Source organism: Chrysemys picta, chromosome 6 (genome assembly GCF_011386835.1).
Source record: "Chrysemys picta bellii isolate R12L10 chromosome 6, ASM1138683v2, whole genome shotgun sequence".
Taxonomy (NCBI): domain Eukaryota; kingdom Metazoa; phylum Chordata; order Testudines; family Emydidae; genus Chrysemys; species Chrysemys picta.
In genome coordinates, this window is record NC_088796.1 from 28,847,115 (window position 1) to 28,857,849 (window position 10,735).

Consider the following 10,735-nt stretch of genomic DNA (forward strand, 5'->3'; position numbering starts at 1 on the left):
AAAGATTGAACTGAAAAAGCTACCTTTAAATAGTACAGCTACCTTTGCCACTTATTTTCTTAAGTGTTTGGTAGGTTAAATCATGATAGTACTATACTGTGCAACACTGTAATTTTCTCACATCAACTTCAGGTACTGAAAAGGTCAAAAGTATAGCTGGGCTTGGCAGAATTAGATTTTTAAAAAAAATTTGACAGATAATATCAATGTTTATTTTAAGCACTTTATTTGCATCCATTTAAATTTTCACAGTTGCAGGAAACTATTGGTGGGTCAGACAATTATTTAATGACCATGGACCTTGAGATTTAAAAAGTTTAAAGCTTTTTAACCATGAAAAAGCAAATTGTCAACATCCCATGTCAAAATATACAAGTAACGGTCCTTAATTCAAACTCTAACTTCTCAGGCAGCATTTTACTTACTGTGCCTATCTGTAAGTTTTGATTTTTATCAATGGAAATACGTTTTCGTTGCTTTGTGTGTGTGCAGTAAAATTGACATTAACCAACATTTCCTGATAAAAGTTTAATCCTTCCAAGCCTGCTTATAGAGGAAGCACAGACAATTCAGCTACTAAAAGGCACTTCCATTGTCAGTGGTAGCAATTCACATAAAAAACCCCCAAACCATAATTAAAACATGCCTGGTTTGTGGAAAGCAATAGAATATCAATTCCAATTGTTACGGAAAGCTCAAGTTTGATCAGGCTAGCTGTGCTGTTACATTTCAGACTAATAACTGTTTCTTGGTGTTTCCTGTCAGGGCCGGCTCCAGCTGTTTTGCCGCCCCAAGCAGTGAAGAAAAAACAAAACCGAAAAAACATAAAGCCGATCGGCGCCACTTTGGCGGCAGCTCAACCGCACCGCTTCATCCTTCATTCCCAATCTTCCACTTTGGTGGCAGCTCAAAGAGGAAGAGAAGGACTGAGGGACCCGCCGCGGAATTGCCGCCGAAGACCCGGACGTGCCGCCCCTTTTCATTGGCCGCCCCAAGCACCTGCTTCCTTCGCTGATGCCTAGAGCCAGCCCTGTTTCCTGTTTAGTTAGGCAGGCTTAAATTCAAGTATATCTGTAAATCTCAGTTAGCTAAGGATGGAATGGCAACATGTTGGATCATAATTGGCAGGCACATTGCTGAGTGATTTAGATGTTAGCACACAGCCTGCAAACTAAGACTGCAGAGTCCTATTTCTGATTCTGACCCCCAATTCTGCAGCAGTTACTCATGCAGACAGGGCCAGCTCTGCATGCAGACTAGTGGTAACTCCAGCATGTATTTCTATTTTAGTTAATTGTTGATGGTCATTTGCACTACATGTCTCACTTCCACATCACACTTGTGCATGCTACCTTTTTAGGCTCTGCAAAAGGGTATTTACCACTAAGAGCTACAGCAAATCTGCAACTGAAGAGACAGGAGGCAGATATGGACACAGAAAAGAAGAGGAATGGGAGAAAGGTATGGCCTGAACCATATTATTATTGCTCCCTAACCTACCTTTATAAACTAACCATGGCCCCAGAAAAAAAAAGTATTTAAAAATATTTCAGGATGTACTATATAAACAGTCCTGTCAGATAACTGAAATATTTTAAATTGGTCAGCTTAAAAAATAAATAAATAAAGTTGACAGTGTCTTTTTAAATTCCAAGACAATATATACTATTTCAGAGCTCTTATCTGCTTTAGCACTCTAGGTATCTTATAACATGGGAGTTGACAGCCATAATTCTAATAGATTTTGATTAATCACAATTAACTCACATGATTAACTAAAACAATTAATCATGATTAATTGCAGTTTTAATCACTCTGTTAAACAATACCAATTGAAATTTATTAAATTTTGAATGTTTTTCTACATTTTCATATATATTGTATTCTGTGTTGTAATTGAAATCAAAGAAGTAGGACTGACTGGACTTGCAACCTCTAAAATTTTACATTGTTTTATTTTTGAGAGCAGGTTTTTTTGTACATAATTCTGCATTTGTAAGTTGCACCTTCATGACAAAGAGATTGCACTACAGTACTCGTATGAGGTGAATTGAAAAATACTATTTGTTTTTTTACAGTGCAAATACTTGTAATAAAAATAAATATTAAGTGAGCACTGTACACTTTGTATTCTGTGTTGTAATTGAAATCAATATATTTGAAAATGTAGAAAACATCCAAAAATATTTAAATAAATGGTATTTTATTATTGCTTAACAGTGCAATTAATCACAATTAATTTTTTAATCGCTTGACAGCCCTAATTAGAATGTATAACAAAATATACACACCTTACCTAAACACTGGTAAAACTTCTGAAAGATATTTCTCTCATTCTGCCATAGCTGTTTTCTATAGTACATACAACTGGTGTCTTCCAGATACATAGAATGATGTTGATTATTTTAATGTCGCTGGCATATAATCCTAATTCTACAGTTCAATCAGTTTTACACGTTATCATGCCATCAATGTTCAAACAAAACCCCCATTGATTTCAATGGTGAGTTTTGCTTAAAAATAGAGGGCACAATTGATTGGGACCTCTAGGCAGTCCTGAAATACAAATAAATAATAATAAATCCCAGATTTTATCACGGGGTTGAGGTCTCCCCTTTTACTCATTATTTAAATCAGACAACTAAATGAAGTATATTTTCTATCGTGCAAAAGATGTATTTCCAGAGCTCTTTATTAATAAAATAATAGCAGGTACCAGCTTGCCCCTTATGATTCAGCAAAATGGAAGTCTCAAAAGAATCTTCCCATGGCTCTGCCTGGCTGCAGTGTTAGATTAACGTAGTACCATAGCAGCATACCCCATTTGGTTTTATTCATGGACATACTTACACTGTTACAGCTTATTGGGCATGATTCGCCACGCGCTTTCGTTTGCTGTGATAAAATATCAACTAGATTTCCTTTTACATAAGAGGATCCATCTTACCTTATTTCAAGGCATTGTTCAGCCTTATTAATTAATAGCCAGGACAAGTTTACTCAAATTAGAGGCTCTGTCTCCAGCTGAGAAATACAACTCGAACACATTGGTTTTAGAAATCTCATTCCCATAGTCCCATTTCCCTTATTTCTCATTCTGAGCACGGAGATGGGGTACTGCTTACAGTTGATTTCTGGGAGATTTTGCGTGATAGCATGAGCTACAACACTGTGTGTTGCTGAAATTATAGTTCATAAGAGAAAATGAAACTCATAGCTACTGTCAGGGGGTTGAAGTCCAAACCTGGCAGCACCGCCTAGTGCTGATGATCTGGGTCACATTGTTCCGTGGCAAGAGCCAGTGGTAGGGAAACCCGGCTCTCTCTATTCCACTGGGTTCCAATTCAGGACCCTGTGAATAATAGCTCAGATATGTGGCCTAGGGGCAGGCACCTTTATGCCTGTTCCCTGGGCCACTTCCTACCCTGGCCTTGGTTCGTCTGTCAGTGCCACTGGTTTGGTTTCTGCATTCCCCCTGGATCGCACTTCAGCGGGGCAGGGTGTCTTCCTCTATTAGCCATGGACCATCGTTCTCAGCCTCCATGGGGTGAAGGGTCTGTGGTGGCTTGGCCATGCGGCATGGCCTGGCCGGCATAGAGACCCGGTGGCTTCTCTGCAGGAGCTTGCAGCACATGGCTGCTCCTCTGGTCTGTCCACCCAGACTGAGCTGAGATGCTCCCTTTTGAGCCCAGCCTCCTGAAAGTATGTCCAGCAGATGTGACTGGGTGGGGCCTTCTGGTCTCAGAGCGGTTCTTTAACACTTAGTTCACCAATGTGGGGCTCATACACCCCATCACGGCAACTTAATAATAAAATCAGGGTCCTGCTATCTAGGGGGAATCTTGCCCTGTCACCTATCCTGCCCAACAACCAGTCAGGTGTTTGGGTTTTCTTGGGGCTTACCCAGTATGGGCCACCCCCACCCTTGGATAGTTGGTCAGTTTCCTTTTCCAGTGTATATGGAGTGGGTACTTCTGCATCAGAGGGCCCCCGGATGACTTGAGGAGCCATGTAGTCCTCTAAGGCAAGAGGCGTCTGCTAGGGTTACCAGTTGGTGTCTGGAAACTCAGTCTTAACCTTGTCAGTGTGGAAGAATCTGTACAAAACTATTCTAGAAGAATGGATCCTGCTATCTGGGGTCCTGTTCGAGACACTGGCTTTAACCAGCACCTGCAGAAGTCCTTTAGCCTTTGGATAATCACTTGTGGCTGTGCTTTGGGGTTAGAACTTGTGGTAGAAATGCTGATGGTAGGTTTTGTCATCTGGTCCTAGCCAGTCGAATATGGCAGCCTTCACCTATTTACAGTATTTGGCTGCTCAAGTCCCTGGCATGATGAGTGGGCTTTTCCAGTGAGGAGTGGAGTGAACTGGAAGACCCACTGGGATGGGGGACATTGAGAGGCTGTGGCAACCCTTTCAAAAGTTACCAGGAATTACTCTGGGTCATCATCTATCATTATCTTGGGACAGCAGGTTGGAGTAGTTCCCTGAAGTGTCGGGGAACCATTTCCTGTAGTTTTGGGCTCCAGAAAAGTAGCAGCCGGTACCAGGTCCAACATCTATTGTAACAACTGTTGCTTGTGCGATGCCATGTGTTCAAACAGTTGCTGCTGTGCTTGCAAGTCAGCCAGCCATTGCAGGTGCTGATTCACCTCTGTAGCTCTTTTGCATATATATATATATATATATATATATATAATGCCTGTAAACTCTTTGGAGTTTGGACTTTTCATTATATGTATGTTCAATGCATAGCACAAGAGAGTCCTGATTGGAAACTAAGTGCTACTGTAATACAAATAATACAAATTGTAACAGGGTCCACTCACCACTGTGGCACCTCCTGATGGTCATCTTGGGAATTAACTCTGCATGGTAATGCGCCCTCTTCAGGTGATGCCTCACCACCATCACTCCTGCGGAAGGATCCATGTCTCTCCAAGGACTGCAGCATCCTCTTAAGCGACACATTCCTCCAGCCATGCCACACTCTATGTCCCCCCTTTCCAGGGGACCTGCAGTCCATTGTTCAGCCACTTCCCTTAATTGCTATTGCAGCGAATTGTCCGGCCATTTCCTCATGGCCCCAGCATCCTCTTTGCCCTTGCCTCAGGGTCTAAGTCTGCAAACCCCAGCAGCCAGCCGGGAGCTGTCTCTCGCGCCCCCGGATCCTGCTCATAGCACTGCTCTGTCCAGGGTGCTGGCAGTTCTCTCAGCCCTCCAGAGACACAGTCCTTCCTCCTTGATCTCCCAGCAGAGAACTGCCTTCCTCTGCCTAGCAGCTCCCTTTTTATATGGCCCTGATTGGCTGCTCCCTTCAGCCCTTCTCTGATTGGCTGCCTTTGGCACAGCTTCCCTAGGGCTCCTTTTAACCCCTTTTCTGCCAGTGAGGGACAGCCTCCCCATCACAAACATTAATAATAATTGTGCCTATTGTTTTCTAGGTGGTAAAATCTAGGGGTGAAATCTTGGCTCCATTGAAGTCAATGGGAGTTTTGCCACTGATTTCACAGGATTTCACCCTAACGAATACATTCTAAATAGCCTGGGACCTACCTATCTGAGAGACCATACTTCTTCCCATGCAATATTACTGCTGTAGCTGTAGATAACAGCAGCACTTGAGCTGGAATTCCCTCAGTATAATAGAAAGGGAACCACCAGCAGAACATTCTCCACAAGATTCCCTTTGTTCATCCCACAACATCCCCAATCTGTTGACTTTCCAATCATACTGCAAAAGCCATCTCTTCTCCCTGGAGTTTGAGAGGGTGAAGTCTCATGATGGTGAGTAGCTGTAATGGTAGGAATTTGGAAGTGTTTTTTAAAAATATGCATGGTCTCTTTTTTGTTGCCAGGGCTATTGTAGGCTATTAAGGGTAAAAGTTAGTCATTTTAGGACCATATATTTAAAAATGTATCAGGAGTGCCTAGGGGCCTGAGATAGGTGCTCCTTTTTATTGGTAGTATAAATCAAGCAAAATAATAAATGATGAAATTATTATGAGATCTGTAAATCAGCAACTGTATTGGATAAAATGTTAATGGACTCTAAAATTTAGGACACACCAAACTTGTGAAGAAAGAATTGTTTTCCATTTCCCTGTTGTGGGGAACATAAGAACAGCCATACTAGATCAGACCAAAGATCCATCTAGCCCAGTATCCTGTCTTCCGACAGTGGCCAATGCCATGTATCCCAGAGGGAATGAACAGAACAGGTAATCATCAAGTGATCCATCCCATCATCCATTCCCAGCTTCTGGCAAGCAGAGGCTAGGGACACCATCCCAGCCCATCCTGGCTAATAGCCATTGATGGACCTATCCTCCATGAATTTCTCTAGTTCTTTTTTGAACCCTGTTAGAGTCTTTGCCTTTGCAGTGTCCTATGGCAAAGAATTCCACAGGTTGACTGTGCGTTGTGTGAAGAAATACTTCCTTTTTTTGTATTAAACTTGCTGATGATTTCATTTGGTGACCCCTAGTTCTTTTGTTATGAGAAGGAGTAAATTCTTTACATTCTCCACACCAGTCATGATTGTATAGACCTCTATCATATCCCCCCTTAGTTGTCTCCTTTCCATGCTTAAAAGTCCCAATCTTATTAATCTCTCCTCATATGGAAACTGTTCCATACCCCTAATCATTTTTGTTGCCCTTTTCTGAATCTTTTCCAATTCCAATATATCTTTTTTGAGATGAGGCAACCACATCTGCACACCGTTTTTAAGCTATGGGCGTACCATGGATTTATATAGAGGCAATATGATATTTTCTGTCTTGTTATCTATCCCTTTCTTAATGATTCCCAACATTCTGTTCACTTTTTTGACTGCCACTGCACATTGAGTTGATGTTTTCAGAGAACTATCCACAATGACTCCAAGATCTCTTTCTTGAGTGGTAACTGCTAATTTAGACCCCATCATTTTAATATGTATAGTTGGAATTATGTTTTCCAATGTGCATTACTTTGCATTTATCAACATTGAATTTCATCTGCTATTTTGTTGTCCAGTCACCCAGTTTTGTGAGATCCTTTTGTAGCTTTTTGCAGTCTGTTTGGGACTTAAGTATCTTGAGTAGTTTCGTATAATCTGCAAATTTTGCCAATTACTGTTTACCCCTTTTTTCGGATCATTTATGATGAATATGTTGAATAGGACTGGGCCCAGACCCCTGGAGAACACCACTATTTACCTCTCTCCATTCTGAAAACTGACCATTTATTCCTACCCTTTGTTTCCTATCCTTTAATCAGTTACCGGTCCCTGAGAGGACCTTCCTTCTCATCCCGAGAGAGCTTACTTTGCTTAAGAGCCTTTGGGGAGGGACCTTGTCAAAGGCTTTCTGAAAATCTAAGTACACTATATCTACTGGATCCCCCTTGTCCACAAGCCTGTTGACCTTCTCAAAGAATTCTAGTAGATTGGTGAGACATGATTTCCCTTTACAAAAACTCTGTTGACTCTTCCCAAACAAATTATGTTCATCTATGTGTCTGACAATTCTGTTCTTTACTATAGTTTCAACCAGTTTCCCTGGTACTGAAGTCAGGCTTACCGGCCTGTAATTCCTGGGATCACCTCTGGAGCCCTTTTTAAAAATTGGTGTCACATTAGCTATCCTCCAGTCATTTGGTACAGAAGTGGATTTAAATGATAGGTTACAAACCACTGTTAGTAGTTCTGCAATTTCACATTTGAGTTCTTTCAGAACTCTAGGGTGAATACCATCTGATCCTGGTGATTTATTACTGTTTAATTTATTATTTTGTTCCAAAATCTCCTCTAATGACACCTCAATCTGGGACAGTTCCTCAGATTTGTCACCTAGAAAGAATGGCTCAAATTTGGGAATCTCCCTCACATCTTCAGCCATGAAGACTGATGCAAAGAATTCATTTAGTTTCTCCACAATGGCCTTATCGTCCTTGGGTGCTCCTTTAGCATCTTGATTGTCCAGTGGCCTCACGGGTTGTTTAGCAGGCTTCCTGTTTCTGACATACTTTAAAAAAAATTTTGCTATTACTTTTAGAGTCTTTGGCTAGCTGTTCTTCAAATGCTTTTTTGGCCTTCCTAATTATATTTTTATACACCTCTACCTCGATATAACGCTATCCTCGGGAGCCAAAAAATCTTACTGCGTTACAGGTGAAACCACATTATATCGAACTTGGTTTGATCCACTGGAGTGTGCAGCCCTGCCCCCACAGAGCGCTGCGTTATATCCGAATTCGTGTTATATCGGGTCGCTTTATATCAGGGTAGAGGTGTACTTCAATTGCCAGAGTTTATGCTCCTTTCTATTTTCCTCACTAGGATTTAACTTCCACTTTTTAAAGGATGCCTTTTTGCCTTTCACTGCTTCTTTTACATGGTGGCATTATTTTGGTTCCCTTACTGTTTTTTTTTAATTTGGGGTATACATTTAAGTTGAGCCTCTATTATGGTGTCTTTAAAAGGTTTCCATGCAGCTTGCAGAGATTTCACTTTTGGCACTGTACCTTTTAATTTCTGTTTAACCTCCTCATTTTTGTGTAGTTCCCCTTTCTGAAATTAAATGCTGCCATGTTGGGCTGCAGTGGTGTTTTCCCCACCACAGGGATGTTAAATTTAATTATATTATGGTCACTATTACCACAGGATCCAGCTATATTCACCTTTTGGACCAGATCCTGTGCTCCACTTAGGACTAAATCAAGAATTGCCTCTCCTCTTGTGGGTTCCAGGACTAGCTGCTCCAAGAAGTAGTCATTTAAGGTGTCAAGAAACTTTATCTCTGCATCTTGACATAGAGACTCACCAAGCTACACCCGCTCTTGGGCCTGCATGGAGTACTACAAGGACAGACGATGAGAAAGCTGCTGGAAGGAAATATTGAAAGTCATCTAAGTGTGTGCTCGGTGGTTCTACGCATAACACTGAAGCATAAATTCATTCAAGAAATTAAACACTTCCATGTTTCATACTGAAGATCTAGTTTAAGTGGGACTGAAAAAGTCTCCTCAAGTCCAATTCTTTTTTTTACAGAGAGCTTTTGGTAGCAAAAATACTTGTTTCATAAAGCATTCTTCCTGTAAAGCTCCATAAACATTGAGGGTGAGCTCTGCCCCACATGTTCTGTTTAAAAAAAAACCAGAGTTGTTATGCCCTTAAATCCAGACTTTGCCTAATTGTTCTCTTCTGTCATATAACATGCATTAATATTGTGCTTACAACAGTCACGCTTAGAAGGAAGGGACTGCGGTCTTTGTTCCCCAGAAAAGTTCTAAAAGATATACATAATGTAACTTCATTTCCGCATTTGTTAAATTAAATCAATATTTTAAATATCCTGAGTACAAAACACTTTGTTTCTCTCTATTATTACAAAGCCTGAAGGAAAAAGCCGGACGCTGTCCTTATTTCCTTAGAATAATCAGATGTGATTTATAATACCATGCCTCCCAACAGCTGTCTCTAGGCAACAAACTGAAAATTGAAAACTGAAAAGCCAACTGTTGTACGCACAGTATGTAGATGTGGTTGAAGAAAGGCAGGTGGCATCAAACTGGAAACAAAAAATCTAAATAAGCAAGAGATGAAAATGAAATAATTCAGATAGTATAAACACCTCAGTTTAGTCTGCCAAATGTTCCACCTCTGAAGAAAAAGGCACTCAAAATCAACCAGTCAGGATTTAGTTGACACACACAGATCTGAGTTCCTACTTTCCTAGGCTCTGTCCTAGTTCACCAAGTGAATACTTCTGAACAGTAATTTAGAACATTCATATGAAAAAGGGGAATAGTGTCACATCAGAAAATAATTTCAGTAATGGGTCACCATTAAAAAGTCAGCATTTACCAAGAGTTGCCATACTGCATACTTGAGATATCACAGTTATTTCCAATTCTAAGTGTAGAGTGTTACTTTTGCATCTCATATATCACAGTGTTGCAAATGTTGGTGAATGTTGGGTTTCTAATGGCAACTGTAACATTATTGAGGGTTTCCAGATGGTGCTATTCCAGGTAGTACTAGAATTTTGTTTAAAGGACAGCACAGACAACTAGTTATTGGAGAAATGTTCACTGTTAGTTGTGTTGCAATTCACTTTAGAAGCTGAGCATATCAATGGTTAAGTCTATTCTTTCTGCTTTAGTCTCTCTAAGAGCTTGGCTAAATGGACATTTAGTTCACGGCATGCTGGGGTGTAAATCTATGTGCACTATCATACCACACACTAAGTACTGTATCCATGTGGACTCAGCTACTGCATTTAGTGCACTTTGATCTACCCTGCTTTGAAATGGGAATAGATTAAAGTGCATGAGGGAATGTAATTGTGCACCAGAAGGGTCCACATGTACACTTTATGTTCAGCATGCTATGTGAGTTAGCTTTACACCCCAGTTTGCCCTGAACTAAGCATTCATTTAGATATGTCCTAACAGAATCATTTTTAGGTAACGAGCCGCTGCCTGCAGATTATACCCACACAAGCAAACAAAACATTACATGGTGTCAAAATATTACCAACACTAATTTACCCCAGATTCACAAAAGGAATTTAAGTGTTGCAACACTGAGCATTGCAATGTGTAACTTTCAGGCACCCAGAAAAATCACTAGAACAATGGTGAGATCCACCAAGCCTGAATTAGGCACCTAGGCTCCCTATACAATGAATGGACCTTCACTGTCTCTGCCTGATGGCCAGGCTGGTCCAAGAACCAAATACGCATTCCT